The sequence below is a fragment of the Mirounga angustirostris genome, unplaced genomic scaffold (genome assembly GCF_029215605.1).
Source record: "Mirounga angustirostris isolate CCGP_5_RB_7025 unplaced genomic scaffold, mMirAng1.0.hap1 SCAF_2, whole genome shotgun sequence".
In the NCBI taxonomy this organism is placed as follows: Eukaryota; Metazoa; Chordata; class Mammalia; order Carnivora; family Phocidae; genus Mirounga; species Mirounga angustirostris.
The window spans coordinates 71,575,082-71,593,890 of record NW_026991710.1 but is presented as its reverse complement, the minus strand read 5'-3'; the positions used below and the strand labels follow the sequence as shown (position 1 = coordinate 71,593,890).

Genomic DNA, 18,809 nt, shown 5'->3' with positions numbered 1-18,809 from the left:
CCATTTAATTCTCCTTTTTTCAGGATTGTCCTGGATAATTATGGGCATATTTTCTCCCAAAAGAACTTCAGCATATTTTTCTAGATCAAAAAGTTCCCAATGAGCTTTTAGGTTTTTTCAGGTATAGTTGAAATATTTAATATTGAATCATTCATTTAATAAAAGGACATATCCCCTCATTTGGTCCAGTTTTTACTTACGTATTTTTGTTTCATAAAATTAGAGAAGCTTAAAAAAATATGTTAAATTGCAAGGTATACAGTGAAAAATCATCCACTAGTTGTATTACTTAAAAATAATGACTTTAAATTTTTTATCTATTTTCTTACAGCTTTTCCACCAGGTATATATACTTTTTAAAAATTTTATCAATGTTCTATTTCATATACATTTTTAATCCTGCATTTTTACAGAACATTAAATTATAAATCTCTCCTATGTCACTGAAATCTGTTGGTTTACATCATTTTTTAATTGCTCATAGCCAGGCCTTTTTTTTTTTTTAAAGATTTAATTTGACAGAGAGAGATAGCGAGAGCAGGAACACAAGCAGGGGGAGTGGGAGAGGGAGAAGCAGCCTCCCCACTGAGCAGGGAGCCCAATGAGGGGCTCGATCCCAGGACCCTGGGATCACGACCTGAGCCGAAGGCAGACCTTAACAACTGAGCCATCCAGGCACCCCGATAGCCAGGCCTTTTTATACAGAAGATGACAGACTTGTATTTATTAAATTCTGTGTGTGTACAACAAGTACAATCATCTATTTTTCAGGGAGAATCCAAAAGCATAATTGGTAGTCTCATACTTACATGGCTAAAGAACTGAAGTATATGAAATATCAGTGTTTAGGATTACAGAGCTAAAATAGAACTGCTAGAATATATTTTGGTCCATTCCAATTGAAACTCGTAAGTAGGCAAGAGAATAATCAATTGCTTTTTAAAGAGAGTAAAAACCAAATTGGTGCCAAAAGATTTCTACATTATCGTTGTTCCTTGGATTTGTTATTGGACAGATTAAAGTATTATGTTGACCGTATAAAACTGCTATTTTTCTAATTCCAAGTGGTCCAATACTGAAATTCATATAATTCAATCTAATAGTAAGCTCAAGTCTGTTTCTAGTATTATCAGTTAAGACCATGAATTTGGATCATAAGAAATTAAAATATGCATACTGAAAACAGTACTATAAATTTTCCATTAGCTGTCCACTTTTTTTTTTTTTTTCAGAAATCGTGATGTTTTATAAGTTTATATAAACCATACATAGTTGCTTCTGATATTCTGTGTGAAGGGTAAACTGTATTACTTTAGTGGTAATAATGATACTTCAAACCTTGGTTTTTCAAACAGAAGTAATCAGAAAAAATGTTTTTTGACCTTGGTCTCACTTGAGAGGTGGCAGTAGATCTGTAAGTGGTTACCCAGCATATTGATTGCTTGTTTGTAATAAATGAAATAAGCAACCAATAGTATTGATAAATAGTGTAATTTACATTTTTTAGGTGAAATAATTTACTTTGTTATATTGCAAGGAGCAGTGATTTTGTTTTTCCTACTAATCTTAGTTTAGTACATTATAAGTCAGTGCTGATATGAAAAAAGATGAAATAGATGGTTTGTAGTCTTTTACCACATCACTGTGATGCAATGTTTTTAAAATGTGTGAACTCTTCTCTGGAATATACCTCTCTAGAGAAATAACTTAGTGGTTGAACATTGCTGATTGGGGTCAGAGTCAAAGATTTCTTATCCTTTAAAAAATAATCCCTGGAGCCCTTCAATCTCTGTGGGAATGCAGTGATTAAGCAATAACATCTGTCTGGCAGTTAATGATCATCTGGAGAAATATATGGTCCAGCATAAATTCAAGGTCCTTTAAGTCAGTCGGTTATTTATTAAAGAGAAATGCCCAGCCAGAAGACATCAACACTACTCTGCTAAATACTACTTTAAAAAATAAAATTGCATGTTCCTTTTCTAAAATACTTTCAAAGGACTTCTACATTCATGATTTGTTTATTTCTTATATCAGTCTTAGGGAGCAAGCCAGATGATTTCATTTATAAAGGCTGACATGAGGTTCCATGGGGTGGCTGATAGAGGGGTGGTGTCAATGACTGGCCTCAAGTTATATAACTACCAAGCAGGAAGACTAAGAATAGGGTGCCTATGTACTCCTAGTCTGCTGTGTTTTCTACTAGATCACATATTTTCTTAAGATAATATTATAGATGTTGTTTACTGCGCCATACTTTTTCTTGCCAGTCATGAACTGTGTTGTAGCACTTGCCTTGATGTGGCCCATGTGTGTATAAAGTACAGGCTTGAAGAAATGAAAGAATTTAAAGCAAATAGTCTTTTCTTTGGGGGGAAAAAAAGCAAATGCAGAATCTAATAATTCTATTTTTCTTATTTTAAGTGTCTCTAAAAAAAAAAGTGAAAGCAAGATCATTTTACTAATGGAGTGTGGTTGCCGTCTATAAGACTTCAAAATTAAAACTAGTGCCATATGTCTTGTTCAACACAATCTTGAAAATAGCTGTGACCTTTTAAACTCCCTGAATCTCATCCAGTGATGACAAGTGGCAAATTTTGGCATACATACAAAAAAAAAAAAAAAAATATATATATATATATATACACACACATATATGTGTATATATAGATATATAGAGAGAGAGAAAGAAAGAAAGGGAGATAAGGAGGGAGAGTCATGTTTCTTAGCTGTTGACAAAATCTAGTGGCGAATTTATACTCTCAACATTGTATCTGGGAGTGTGTGTTTACACTTATATAATAGTCTTCAGAAATTATTATCTAACACCTTCATGTCTGCCTTCTGCATATACACTTGTCTTTTATTTTCTCCCATGAGGTTTTGTGTAGAGACTCAGTCTTGGAGGAACAGAATTCTCCTTTCTTTGTTATTAACTAGCTTTATGACTTCAAGCAAATCACTTAATTTTTCTAACCCACAATTTGCTACTAGATATGGGAATTTCTTTTCAACAGTAAGATTTTTGTTATATGATTTTAGTTTTCTATAATTGTAATTTACTAATTTGGTGAATTTATTAATTTGCTAAATATTTTTAAAGCATATACCATGTGCCAACAGGCAATGTACCAGATGTTGGCCAAACATCATGATTCTGCCCTCAGGGAACTATACAATATGGGGAAAAGAGGAGATTCCTTAGATAATTACTGAATTACAGTTGTGATATGTGTTGCAGTGGAATAATGGAGATCTTGATCATGTGAATTTATGAGTGTGTATGCCAGAGAAGTGGCTTGCTTGTGCTTCATTCAAACTTAGTTGACTTAGATGCCTCCTTTTTAATGCACTCCACATTCCCCTGCCAGATCTCTTCATCTCTTCTTTGGCTGGTTTTGATAACTTCTGGTTTTCCTTTTCCCACTTCAACCCCAATACGTGCTATTCCTAGAATTACATATTTAAAAAATACGATCATACCCCTGTCTTGCTTCCAAAACCTCCATTCAAGACTATCTCTTTTCTACGGCATTCAAAGTCTTTAATGATTTGGTTCGTAATTTCTTGTGGAGGCTCAGCTTGTTGCTACTACTTCCCAAGAGCTCTCCATCAGGGATTTGGAGATTGGCAACTGTAATTAAGTTAGAGGAAAATCTGGGGGCTGAGCTAGAGTTGAAAAGTCATTCTAATTTATTTCTTGAAAACAAAATGGACAAACTCTCCAAGAACAGTGGCATCCTGGAGAATGTCCATAGCTAAGGGATTGGAAAAAACAGTTGGAGAGATCATACAAATATAAGCTAGTGTAGCAGCACCAAAGCCAGAGAAAACAGAACTTCAAAGAAAGGGTGAACTATAGAAAGAGATCAAGAAAAAAGAGAACTGACGAATGTGTCCTGGATTTGGAGATGTAGAGGTCATTCAAACCAATAGTTGCAGACACACAGTGACACTTCTCATGTTTTCCAAAGGAACAATCTTCTGAATAACACTCATTGAGAAAATATTATAAGAAGCATAATGTTACATGGGGGGAAGAATTAACTCTTTAGGACCAGAAGAGAAACCTCTGTTTTGGGAATTAGTACTCATTTAAGATGTATTAATATAAATTGTAACTGACTCAATTTTTAAACTTAAAGTTCTCAACTTTTTACCATCTCATACAGTCTTTGTTAAATTTGTCAGGCCACCTCTAAGTTATCCATAAGAGAGCAAAAGGGGGAAATGTGAAGGTATGTTTTCTGGTTAAGATTGCAAAAGCAGAATGTAAATGAATGATGACCTAATTTTATATGAGTTTTATAGAATCTGACTGAATAACATGTTTGCTATATGTATACATAGTTGATTGGAATATTTTTGTGTTGGATTGGGCTCAGGTAGGTTAAATCACTTTGGTTTTTAAAGATTTAACTATTACAACTAGAAATAAAGAGACCCCAGTCATGAGTAAAGACTAATAGAATATTTAAAAGCAGACTGGTCTTACAGTATCTTGTTCTCCTTGATGTTGCTAATAAGCAAAAATTTTTCCCTCCTAATGAGCTAAGAGCATTACTTTGTTGGATCATGGGAACAATTTTGTGATAAATCAAGATGTAACAAAACTTACAATTCAGGTTTTATATAATTTTATAAAGAAAGGCAATATCACCAGACTATCTCGGTTTTAAACTTTGCTCCATTGCTTTCTATGAATGGGACTTGAGGCAAGTTATTTAACTTCTCCTTTCTTTATCTTTAGGGATACAAATACTAACTATCTTACATAGTGGTCATTGATATTATGAACATATATGTGTGTAAGTGTATACATGAATATATATATATATATAATATATGTGAAACTTGGAACATTTCCTGGAATGTACTAATATTATTATTGTTTAGTGATTTTCTACACTTGATCTTAGCCAAAAGGCCGAGAAGCGATGCTTAGTGATTTTCTAAAAAAGCAAATTCTCTTCAGTTTGCAAATTTACCCATCATGGTGTTTCAGATCAGTGACAGAATTAAAATGGCAAATTTATCCTTAAAATAGGACATAATTCAATGTCTTGGGAGAGAGAGAAGCCCAGAGACGTGTATAAAGTTAGGTACGATTATTTCCTAGATTGTTATTACAATATTCATTTCTACTATAAAATGTAATTTCCATTAGCATCAATTAATCGAGGGGATTAATCTTTCTTATAGACATACTTTTAAACATAGAAGGCAAATATTCCTTTCATTTATTTCAATGTATTGCTTTTCTAGACCTTTTTTTGTTTTTATCTTTTCAAAGACTCTCCCAGGTCCTAAACTCTCTTGCTTTTGGCAGCTCCACACCACATCATCTCAAATGTGTTAAAATACACACACAATCCATATTAATCATAATGTATTTTTAAAATTGATTTCTATTGAGCTGTGATTAAATAACTGCTACAATATTATATTTTAAGACATTTAAGTATTTACCAATTTTAATTTTGTAGTCTTCAGGGATTTTTGTTTGTTTTTTGTTTGAGTTTTTGTTGTTACATTTTGGAATCCTGAGATCTCAAACATTTTTATTGTCTCATAGAAACTCTTAAGCCCTAGGCTCTCTATCTAATGGATAAAATGGTCCTATTCCAAATCTAATTATCTTAGAGAAACCAAGGTGACTCAGGGAAATAGTAGTTTATCTCCAGCTAGGCTCTGAATTCACCCCTTTCTTATTCCATGTGCTCAGTCAGGTCCACATCTTCGTACTCTCTACATAAAATCAGGTTCGCATGAAGAAATGAAAGTGCTTCCCTTACTGGAGAGTTCATGTTTACCCTGAGAAATGGCAGAATTAGATTAAGTTAGATTGATGTACTAAAAATCTAGGATGGGGTCCCTGGGTAGTTCAATCAGTTAAGCATCCAACTGTTGATTTCAGCTCAGGTTGTGATCTCAGGGTTGTGAGAGCAAACCCCACATTGGGCTCTGAGCCCAGTGCAGAGTCTGCTTGTCCCTCTCCCTCCCCCCACTTGCTCTCCCTCTCTCTGTCTCTCAAATAAATAAAATCTTTTTTTAAATTTTATTTTATTATGTTATGTTAGTCACCATACAATACATCATTAGTTTTTGATGTAATGATCCATGATTCATTGTTTTCGTATAACACCCAGTCCTCCATGCAATACATGCCCTCCTTAATACCCATCACCAGGCTAACCCATCCCCCCACCCCCCTCCCCTCTAAAACCCTCAGTTTTTTTCTCAGAGTCCATAGTCTCTCATGGTTCGTCTCCCCCTCCAATTTCCCCCCTTCATTTTTCCCTTCCTTCTCCTAATGTCCTCCATGCTATTCCTTATGTTCCACAAATAAGTGAAACCATATGATAATTGACTTCTCTGCTTGACTTATTTCACTTAGCTTAATCTCCTCCAGTCCCATCCATGTTGATGTAAAAGTTGGGTATTCATCCTTCCTGATGGCTGAGTAATATTCCATTGTATATATGGACCACATCTTCTTTATCCATTCATCTGTTGAAGGGTATCTCGGCTCTTTCCACAGTTTGGCTATTGTGGACATTGCTGCTATGAACATTGGGGTGCATATGGCCCTTCTTTTCACTACATCTGTGTCTTTGGGGTAAATACCCAGGAGTGCAATTGCTGGGTCATAGGGTAGCTCTATTTAAAATCTTTAAAAAATAAAATAAAATAAAAATCTCAGATGTACAAAGCCTGGTATACAGTTTATAACTCGGGGTTTGCTTACCTATATCAAACAATCTGGATGATGGGAAAATGGGGTGGTCTGGGAGTTTAAAGACTGGAATATTTTAAGCTTAATTAATATTAAAATAGAGCAACATTGGGTTATTAGTTTTACAACTTAGTTTTTCTTTTTTGAAAATGGCTTCAAAGAAGAACAAAATACTGGTGAATCTCTTAGCCCTTTTCCTTTTTAGTCCTTAGGTTATTAATTCTACTTAAAATGTAAACCTACACATAAACTAAAACCTATGCACTTGTTTTAGTAGATGGTGTTGGAAAACTGGCTTCTTTAACATGGAGAAAAAAGGAAATGGGATACCTAACTAGCATCGTGTCCAAAGGTAGACTCTGGATAGACTCAAGGTTTAAATATGAAAGGGAAAATTATGAAATGGGGGCACCTGGGTGCACAGTCAGTTAAGTGTCTGCCTTTGGCTCAGGTCATGATTCTGGGGCCTGGGATCGAGCCCCATGTCAGGCTCCCTGCTCAGTGGGGAGCCCGCTTCTCCCTCTCCCTCTGCTGTTTCCCCCTGCTTGTGCTCTCTCTCCCTCAAATAAATAAATTTTAAAAAAAAGAAAAATTATAAAATGAATAAAGTAGAGGAGGATACTGCTGTGATCTAGGGAAAGGGAAGAACTTCTTAGATAAAATCCCCAAAGCACAAACCATATGGAGAAATCAAAAAACGAATTTTATTGTATCAAAATTAAAGATTTTTGTCAATAAAAGATGACAAATGACAGGCTCAGAGAAGACACTTGGAATGTTTAAAACTACCAAAAGACTTATATCTAGAATATACAAAACAAAAAAACCCAAACTCCTGAATGGTAAAGAAAACTGAACAAAGGATAATGAATAGATAGTTCATAGGAGAATAGGAAGTGTATAAAGAGATGTTCAAACTCTTCAGTAATCAGAGGATTGTTTTTAAGAACTATCACATCCTTAGGACTGGTCAAAATTAGAAAAAGGTAAAATGCCAAGTGTTGGTAGTGATGTAGGAATATTAAAAACAAAACAAAGCATAAACCTACACATAAAATGAGCTGGTTATATGTATACATATAGATATCTATACAGATAGAGATTAAAAAATCAATCTATATAGGGCGCCTGGGTGGCTCAGTCGGTTAAGCAACTGCCTTCAGCTCAGGTCATGATCCTGGAGTCCCAGGATCGAGTCCCGCATCGGGCTCCCTGCTCAGCAGGGAGTCTGCTTCTCCATCTGACCCTCCTCCCTCTCGTGCTCTCTGTCTCTCATAAATAAATAAATAAAATCTTTAAAAAAAAAAAAATCTATATAAATATCCATGATATATATTTTAGTTTCTTAATGGTTTTTTGTTTGTTTTTAATTAAAGATTTTATTTATTTGACAGAGAGAGACACAGCGAGAGAGGGAACACAAGCAGGGGGAGTGGGGGAGGGAGAAGCAGGCTTCCCACTGAGCAGGGAGCCCGATGTGGGGCTCGATCCCAGGACCCTGGGACCATGACCTGAGCCGAAGGCAGACGCTTAACGACTGAGCCACCCAGGCGCCCAATGGTTTTTTTCTTAATTAAGCATAAAATAAATCTTTAATCATCAAAATTTGATTGAAAATACACTATCAAACGCCCCTCAGAGTTGGAAGCAAAATAAGATTAACAAATGAACTGGTTGTAGGAGCATTGTATTCAAGTGCTTCCTTTACTGCTGTGTGGCTTAGTACTTTAGGGAATTCATGATATCTCTTCATCAAGTCTCCTCAGATAGAGAAGGTTGGAATATATTATTTTGAAACTACCTCACAGCTCTAAAATTCCAGGCATTGTAACACACTTTTCTTAACCCTCATTCATTCAGCAAGTATTTGACAGGCACTGTTGTATGGCTGAGGATGAGATGATATAATAAATAGCACGGGCCTCGATGACCACTTTTGATGAGGAAGTCAGAGATGGCCTTTCTGTAGAGCTGACATTTACATTGAGATCTGAAGTACAAGAAGTCAGTGAAGCAAAGGAGCGTGAGAATCTCAGGTTAGAAAATACTTCAGAACATAGTCTCTGGTGCAACACTGACTGGATTCACTTCCAAGCCCTGCTATTTACTAACTGTATAACCTAGGGATAGTTTCCTTAATCTTTCTGAAACTCCGTTTACTCCTCTGTAAATGGACATATTATTAGCATTTACATTATAGAAATGGGAAGGTAAGGGGATTAAGACACGTACAGTGCTTGTATATAGTAAGCACTCAGTAAGTTTACCTTTTATTTTTTATTTTTTTCCTGGTAGAGGAAATACTTAGTACAAAGGCTCAAAGATGAGGATAAGCTTGTTATGTTCCAGAAACAGAGACTAGGTCTGTTTCTGGAAAATGGTAGGAAATGATGATGTAAAAGAAGGCTGGGACAGATTGTGTAGAGCTTGCTCAGCTAGAGTGAAGAGGTTAGACTTAGCTCTCAGCACAGGAGAAAGCAGTCGGAAGGTGTTAAGCAAGGGAGTGACATGGTCTGATTCACATTTTTAAAAGATCACAGTTGGCTGCAGTGGGAGATGTGTAGAGGGCGGTGGACCAACTATCAGGGTGGTCCTGGTGAAGGGGGGTTGATGGTGTGGCCAAGGGGGATAGGGGTGGGCGTGGAATACTGAGCAGATTTGAAAGGGTTTTAAGCACTTGAAATCATGTGGAGGAGATGCCTGAGGGAGAGTGAAATTGGACAGAGAAGAAGGTCCAGACCCCAAATCTCTACCGAGCCCTGTCCTTTCTCTCTTGTTCCACTATGAGCCTGGTGGTCATTTTTACCAAAGATCTACTTGTCCAAAGATCTAACTTGTTCCCTTTGCCTACCCCCCCCGCCCCCGCCAACCTCTGATCAACTCTATTTCTAGTTCTTTTCAGGCAGATCAGTACCCTCCTTTCTCATTGATCCTCGTGATAAACTATCAGTGTCTGCCTACTATTCCTTTATAATGTCTTTCAAATCCTGAATCTTAAGTTTTTCCTATCATCACCCTATTCTATACTCTCATTCTCTTCTCTGAATTATTACGATGATTTACCAATTAAAGTCTCTCCCTTAAGAATCTCCCTCTGTAGTTCAAATTAATATGTGAAATAGTACTTTGCGTTTGTGTAGCATGTTCTAATTTTAAAAGTGCTTTCATACCTGCTATTTGACTTGATTCTCATAAAAACACTGAGAAACCTGGCAGTGAAGGGCTGTGACAGGCCCAGATCCTACAACTAATCATTGATTGAGGAGCATGGGTCTGGCCATCTTTCCATCATAGTACAACCATTTCTGTCTTTTCCAACACCAGTATTACCCCACCTAAAATGCAGTCTTTGTCCTGTCACTTCTTTACTCAAAGCCTGATGTTGCCTAGGAAAAAATTCAACTCTGGCAGGCAAGGCTCTCTCCAGACATCCTTGGCTTCCACCCCACTATATGTCCCTCTGTTCCTGCCTTGAATCCTTGGCTCAGTGTAAACTGTCTCATTACGTTCCCACTTACATGCATTATTCACAATTTTCTTCCAATCAAGGATGCCCATATTTTTCCCCTTCCTAACTCCTACCAGAACCTACTTATCAGTCTGTCTGCTAGCCAGATTGCTTCCCAGCATCTTCTAGCAGGCCTCTCCCAGCCACTCCTACCCATGAGCTTTCCATTCCTGTTTAGGAATTTAATCTAGGGCCTGGAATTAAGGCTGGGTAGACTCTCATCTCTGCCACTTAAAAACAATCCCACCTGTAAAAGTCATTTAACTTTTCTGATCTATAATTTTCTATATTTAATGTAGAAATTTTAGAAATTACTACAGAGACTTGTCTTCAGATAAAATCTAATGAGCTAATGTAGAAATGATATGTCTTTAAATGTTAGCTATTACTCTCACTAATAACTTATGGCATTCAATTATAAGACCTCCTTGGAACATCTTTTATACTGATGACATTATTTTTTTATTTCTTCACAAATATTTTATAACCCCTTAGTTAAAATGTATGTTCCTTTGATGGAAGAGGCTGGTTGTGCTTTGTGATGTGACCCAAAAGTCCCTAACAGTGTTACAGGGATTTTTGCTAGTTAAATAAATAAGATTTTTGCTAGTTAAATAATAGTTTGAGAATACAGAGGGAAAATAAATGCTGCTTTATTTTTTCCAAAAAAAAAAAAAAAGGCAATTATTTAGCTCTTACATCCTGGAGTTTAAATACATATTATGCTGGATAAGGTAAAAAGGGCAGGGACACAAAGTAAGAAGTGTGTGTTTGGGGGAGGGTGGTGTGAAGGGAGAGAGAAGGGGTGACAGGATAAAAATCTCCAAAATACTTTTAGAAATTAAGTCGGCGATCCCCTTCCACTAAGAAAGAACAGTGTATATGCTCTCAAGCACATGGGGCAGAAAAAAGGATTGAGAATTGAGAACAAGTGTTCTAAACTCAAAACAAAGTTTCATTGTGGAGTAAGTACTGTATCTGCACTTCATCAGACCTTGATTCTAGGTCAGGGCCAAGAGAAAATTTGTGGACTGAAAAAAAAAAAAATCAAATTAACTTGCTACTGATCCTAATATTATTAAACTTGCTATGTTGGGAAACAATGATTGTCTATCCCATACGCCCCTTAATTGTTCAGAACACAAATGGTGCAAAGTTGACACTTTAGAAAGGTGTGTTCTGTATGTGCGCTATATCAGAAATAATGTAAATAGTTCTTATTATCTGCCCATCTTGGCCATTGGACCCAGACAGCCTCCCACCTTGAGTCAACAAACCTTGAGTCAATAAGCGCTGGCATTATGGCAGGTCCTTTGTGGAAAGGAAAAAACAGGAAAAGTAAGTATGCAGTGGACTGTAATTGTGGAGAAGAAACTCACAAACACACCACCCTGGCCTCTGTCACTCGTCCAGTCCCCTCCATGAGGCATCACTAGGCACTGTTTTAGGAACATGACAGCCAGAAAAAACCATGCATAGAACTCCTGCTAACATCTGAGTATCAGCTGATTTACAGCCCCAAAAGAATTGCCTTTCCCTTCTTCTCCTCTTATCCACCCCTACCCACAGTAGGAATCTCTTGACTGTTGATCAGAGTTTGGGATTTTTTTCCTAAAATTTTGATGATACAATGCTTGTCTCACTGACTTTTCTTCCCATCGTCCTTTGTCATGTTGGAAGTCAGGTGGAAATGTCTCTCATTTCTATGAGAGTGAAGGTAAGGCACACCACTTAGGCATTATCCCCAGGACTTGTGTTACAAATTAAAAACATGAAGACTCCGACGATATTCATAGCTGGCCCTAGGATAGTTAAGATGTTGAACATGGAACTTATTAATAAAAGCTCTGATAAAAGAATTTGGTATGTTCTGTCTAAACTGGAAATGATCAGGAGCACCTGGCTGGCTCAGTTGGTAGAGCATGCAGCTCTTGATCTCAGAGTTGTGAGTTCAAACCCCACATTGGGTGTGGAGCCTACTTTAAAAATAAATTTTAAAAAGAAAATAAACTGGAAATGAACACAGATGAAATACTGGTGGTATTGGAGAAAGATCCCATAAAAAAAAAAAAAACCTTAAGATTTTGGAAGAGAATGAGGTTATTCCTTCACTGACTTTTTATTGAGCACATACATCCCTTGTCATAGGCACCATACTATGTACCAGATATACAGTAGATGAACAACAGAGAGATGCGCCCTGCTTTCCATGAACTTATGTTTTTGTGGAAGGAGACAGACAAAAACACTATATTAATAAACACCAATAATTATTATAATCATCACAGGTAACACATTAACTCATTTAATCCTAACAATAACCCTGTAAGTTAAGTAACATCCCAAATTTACAAATGAAGAAATAGACACACGTAGATTAAGTAACTTACAGGCTGTCATGCTAATAATATAAAGAGCCAAGACTTAAATCTGGGTAGAGGGCTCAGTCTGCATTCTTGACTTTTTAATTACCAAATATAACAAGGGCTCTGGAATAAAAAACAAGGTGCTGAGTTACAGAATACTAAAGAGAAAGCAGCATTTTCTAGCAGGTTAAATGTTTAGATTCTACTTTAGTGACTGGACTATTTCTCATTGCATATGTCTGAGGTAGGCCAGTGGTGCTTAATTCAATATAGCATTTCTGTTTAACTTTATAAGAATTTTTTTCTTTGTAGTTCATTGGAAGAAGCACTAATATGATTCCTTTTAACATAGAATAACATAAGCCAGTGTGGACTAAAAATAATGAATATGATAACAGAATGTTAAGGATTCAACTTTAGTTGAACCTATATCCTAGAATTGATAATAAAGTAGATAATGTGATGAAAAAATAAACAGTTTTGTGTTGGGCATAGTTAGGTATAGACCAGTCTCTAGGCACAACCGTCAGCTGTTGTCTCCCTAATGTTGTAATTCCTTAACTTTACAGGAAAAGGGTCAGAAGTGACAAGGGACAGGTGAAAACTTCACTTTTTTTGTTATGTTTTGTTCTGGTGCTGATGCCTCACATGATAGTCCTCAAGGTGTATTTGTTCAATGAATGAATATGAAGGATAGATTTTGTTTCTAATACTCTGGGAAAAGGAAGAATGTAGCCTACAAGTATCTGATGTTTAATTATTTTAGAAAAAGCAATCATCCAGAATTAATCTCTAGTATACTTATAATCCATTCATTAGAATTTAATATGTAGGAATCCAGTTTGGAAACCACATTAGTAATCAAAAAAGCACATAAAAGGTCTTCAAACTGTTGCTCAAAAATTAAAGTAGAACTACTATATGATCCGGCAATCCAAGTTCTGGGTATTCATCCAAAAGAATTGAAAGCAGAGTCACAAAGTGATATTTGCACATTCGTGTTCATAGCATTAGTCCCAATAGGCAAGAGGTGGCAACAGTCCATGTGTCCATCTGTGGATGAGTGGATAAACCAAATGTGGTGTATCCATACAAGGGAGTATTATGCAGCCTCAAAAAAGAAAGAAATCCTATCATAAGCTACAATATGAATGAACCTGGAGGATATTACACTAAGTGAAATAAACTAGTCACAAAAAGATAAATACTTTATTTCTGCTTACGTGGTGTACCTATTCAAATTTATAGAAACAAAAGGTAGGGTGGTGATTGCCAGGGCCTGGGTAGTGAGGGGAAAGGACAGCTCTATAATGGCTAAAGAATTCAAGTTTTATAAGATGAAAATGTGCTCAAGAGCTGCTTCACAACAGTGTGAATACACTTCACACTACTGAACACTACATAGTTTGCTACATAGTGTTTCCACTATTGAATACTACTGAACATAAGATAGTTTTGCCTGTATTCAGCTTCTTTTTCAGCGTTTTAGGTAGCCACAAAATTTGAACATTTTTCCTTCCTTCATAATGTTCTGAAAGGATTACTACTTATTTTCTGTTCTGCCTCATAGACAGAAAGAACTGACCTTTATATTGTAGAAGGGCCATTTTTTAAATTTAAATTCAATTAATTAACATATATTGTATTACTAGTTTCAGAGGTAGAGATCAGTGATTCATCAGTCTTATATAACACCCAGTGTTCATTATATCACATGCCCTCCTTAATGCCCATCACCCAGTTACCCCATCCCCCACTACCTCCCCTCCAGCAACCCTCAGTTTGTTTCCTATGATTGAGAGTCTCTTATGATTTGTCTTCCTCTCTGATTTCATCTTGTTTTACTTTTTCTTCTCTTCCTCTATGATCTTCGGTTTTGTTTCTTAAATTTGACATATGAGTGACATTATATGATAATTGTCTTCCTCTGATTGACTTATGTCGCTTAGCATAATGTCCTCTAGTTTCATCCACGACATTGCAAATGGCAAGATTTCATTGTTTTGTGGGCTGAGTAGTATTCCATTGTGTGTGTGTGTGTGTGTGTATTTATATACCACATCTTTTTATCCATTCATCTGTCGATGGATGTATGGGCTCTTCCCATAGTTTGGCTATTGTGGACATTGCTGCTATAAACATTGGGGTGCACGTACCCCTTCAGATCACTACATTTGTATTATGGGGTAAATCCCTAGTAGTGCCATTGCTGGGTCATAGGGTAGCTCTATTTTCAACTTTTTGAGAAAGCTCCATACTGTTTTCCAGAGTGGCCATACCAGCTTGCATTCCCACCAATAGTATAAGAGGGTTCCCCTTTCTCTGCTTCCATTGCCAACATCTGTCATTTCCTGACTTATTAATTTTAGCCATGCTGACTGGTGTGAGGTGGTATCTCATTGAGGTTTTGATTTGTATTTTCCTGATGGCAAGTGATGTGGAACATTTTTTCATGTGTCTATTGGCCATTTGTATGTCTTTGGAGAAATGTCTGTTCATGTCCTCTGCCTATTTCTTGATTGGATTATTTGTTTTTGGGGTGTTGAGTTTGGTAAGTTCTTTAGAGATTTTGGATACTAGCCCTTTATCTTATATGTCATTTGCGAATATCTTCTCCCATTCTGTCAGTTGTCTTTTGGTTTTGTTGACTGTTTCCTTTGCTGTGCAAAAGCTTTTTATCTTGATGAAGTCCCAATAGCTCATTTTTGCCTTTCTTTCTCTTGCTTTGAAGATGTGTCTAGCCAGAAATGGCTATGGCCGAGGTCACAGAGGTTGTTTCCTGTGTTCTCTTTTAGGATTTTGATGGTTTCCTGTCATACATTTAGGTCTTTCATCCATTTTGAGTTTATTTTTGTGTGTGGTGTAAGAAAATGGTCCACTGTCATTCTTCTGCATGTGGCTGTCCAGTTTTCTCAACACCATTTGTTGAAGGGACTTTTTTCCACTGGATATTCTCTCCTGCTTTGTCAAAGATTAGTTGACCTTAGAGTTGAGGGTCCATTTCTGGGCTCTTTATTCTGTCCCATTGATCTATGTGTCTGTTTTTGTGCCAGTACCATACTGTCTTGATGATGACAGCTTTGTAATAGAGCTTGAAGTCCAGAATTGTGATACCACCAGCTTTGCTTTTCTTTTTCAACATTCCTCTGGCTATTCAGGGTCTTTTCTGGTTCCATACAAATTTTAGGATTATTTGTTCCAGCTTTCAGAAAAATGTTGATGGCATTTTGATAGAGATTGCTTTGAATGTCTAGATTGCTCTGGGAAGCATAGACATTTTAGTATTTGTTCTTTCAATCCATGAGCATGGAACATTTTCATTTCTTTGTGTCTGTCTCAATTTCTTTCATGAGTGTTTTATAGTTTTCAGAGTACAGATCCTTTGCTTCTTTGGTTAGGTTTATTCCTAGATATCTTATGGTTTTTGGTACAATTGTAAATGGGATCATTCCTTAATTTCTCTTTCTTCTGTCTCATTGTTAGTGTATAGAAGTGCAACTGATTTCTGTGCATTGATTTTTATATCCTACCACTTTGCTGAATTCCTATATGAATTCTATCAATTTTGGGGTGGAGTCTTTTGGGTTTTCCACATGTCATCTGTGAAGAGTGAGAGTTTGACTTCTTTATTGATTTAGATGCCTTTTATTTCTTTTTGCTGTCTGATTGCTGAGGCTAGGACTTCTGGTACTGTGTTGAACAAGAGTGGTGAGAGTGGACATCCCTCCCATGTTCCTGACATGGGGGAAAAGCTCTCAGTCTTTCCCCATTGAGAATGATATTCACTGTGGGCTTTTCATATATGGCTTTTATGATATTGTGGTATGTACTCTCTATACCTACACTGTGAAGAGTTTTAATCAAGAAAGGATGCTGTACTTTTTCTTCACCTCTTGAGAGGATCATATGGTTCTTATCCTTTCTTTTATTACTGTAATGTATCACATTGATTGATTTTCAGATGTTGAACCACCCTTGCAGCCAAAGAATAAATCCCACTTAGTTGTGGTGAATAATGGTTTTAATGTGCTTTTGGATCCTATTGGCTGTTCTCTTGGTAAGATTTTTTACATCCATGTTCATCAGGGATATTGGTCTGTAATTCTCCTTGGGGCGTCTTTGGTTTTGGGATTAAGGTAATGTTGGCCTCAGAGAAAGAGTTTGGAAGTTTTCCTTCCATTTCCATTTTTTGAAAGAGCTTCAGAAGATTAGGTATTAATTCTTCTTTAAATAGTTGGTAGAATTCCCCTGGGAAGCCATTCGGCCCTGGACTCTTGTTTGTTGGGAGAGTTTTTTGTTTTTTGTTTTTGTTTTTTTTTAAAGATTTTATTTATTTATTTGAGAGAGAGAATGAGAGACAGCATGAGAAGGAGGAAGGTCAGAGGGAGAAGCAGACTCCCTGCTGAGCAGGGAGCCCGATGCGGGACTCGATCCCGGGACTCCAGGAACATGACCTGAACCGAAGGCAGTCGCTTAACCAACTGAGCCACCCAGCCACCCGGGAGAGTTTTTATTTCTGCTTCAATTTCCTTGCTGGTTATGGGTCTGTTCAGGTTGTCTTTTTTTTTTTTTTTTTAAGATTTTATTTATTGACAGAGAGAGACACAGCGAGAAAAGGAACACAAGCAGGGGGAGTGGGAGAGGGAGAAGCAGGCTCCCTGATGAGCAGGGAGCCCGATGCAGGACTCAATCCCAGGACCCTGGGATCATGACCTGAGTGGAAGGCAGTCGTTTAACGACTGAGCCACCCAGGTGCCCCTGTTCAGGTTGTCTCTTTCTACCTGTTTCAGTTTGGGTGGTTTATACGTCTCTAGGAATGCATCCATTTCTTCCAGATTGCCTAATTTGTTGGGACATAGTTGCTCATAATATGTTCTTATAATTGTATTTCTTTGGTATTGGTTGTGATCTCTCCTCTTTCATTCATGATTTTATTAATTTGGGTCCTTTTGTCTTTTCTTTTGGATAAGTCTGGCCAGGGGTTTATTGATCTAATTCTTTCAAAGAACCAGCTCCTACTTTCATTAATTTGTTCTATGGTTCCTTTCATTTCTATTTCATTGATTCCTGGTCTAATCGTTATTAATTGTCTTCTGCTAGGTTTAGGCTTTATTTGCTGTTCTTTAACCATTTCCTTTAGGTGTAAAGTTAGCTTGTGTATTTGAGACCTTTCTTGTTTCTTGAGAAAGGTTTGTATTGGTATATACTTCCCTCTTAGGACCGCCTTTGCTGCATCCCAAAGGTTTTGAACTATTGTTTTCATTTTCATTTGTTTCCATGAATTTCTTTTAATTCTTCTTTAATTTCCTGTTTGATCCATTCATTCTTTAGCAGGATGCTCTTTAGCCTCCATGTATTTGAGTTCTTTCCAAATTTCCTCTTGTGTTTGAGTTCAAGTTTCAAAGCATTGTGGTCTGAAAATATACAGGGAATGATCCCAGTCTTTTGGTACTGGTTGAGACCTGATTTGTGATCCATATGTGATCTGTTCTGGAGAATGTTCCATGTGCACTCAAGAAGAATGTGTATTCTGTTGCTTTAGGATGGAATGCTCTGAATATATCTGTGAAGTCCATCTGGTCAGTATGTCATTCAAAGCCCTTGTTTCCTTGTTGATATTCTGCTTAGATGATCTGTCCGTTGCAGGGAGTGGGGTGTTAAAGTCCCCTATTATTATTGTATTATTATTATTAATGTGTTTTTCAAGTTTTGTTATTAATTTCTTTATATAATTGGCTGCTCCCATGTTAGGGGCATATTTACAATTGTTAGATCTTCTTGTTGGATAGACCCTTTAATTATGATAAAGTATCCTTCCTCATCTCTTATTACAGTCTTTGGTTTAAAATCTAATTTGTTTTGGGATGCCTGGGTGGCTCAGTCAGTTAAGCATCTGCCTTCAGCTCAGGTCATGATCCCAGGGTCCTGGGATCGAGTCCCGCATTGGGCTCCTTGCTCATCGGGGAGCCTGCTTCTGCCTCTCCCTCTGCTGCTCCCCCTGCTCATGCTCGCTCTCTCTCTCTGACAAATAAAATATTTAAAAATAAATAAACAAAAATAAAATAAAATCTAGTTTGTCTGTTATAAGGATTGCCACCCCAGCTTTCTTTTGCTGTCCATTAGCATGGTAAATGGTTTTCCACCCCCTCACTTTCAATCTGGAGGTGTCTTTGGGTCTAAAATGAGTATCTTGCAGACA

At 36.9% G+C, this 18,809-nt stretch overlaps 1 protein-coding gene and 1 pseudogene across 7 annotated transcripts in view; one reads left to right on the top strand and one right to left on the bottom strand.

Annotated features, from left to right (window-relative positions):
* FAM13A (family with sequence similarity 13 member A) overlaps nt 1-18,809 on the top strand; it is a 351,485-nt gene that overhangs the window by 92,085 nt on the left and 240,591 nt on the right. The window lies entirely within an intron of this gene.
* Nucleotides 4,810-4,939, bottom strand: LOC123841526 (U2 spliceosomal RNA; annotated as a pseudogene).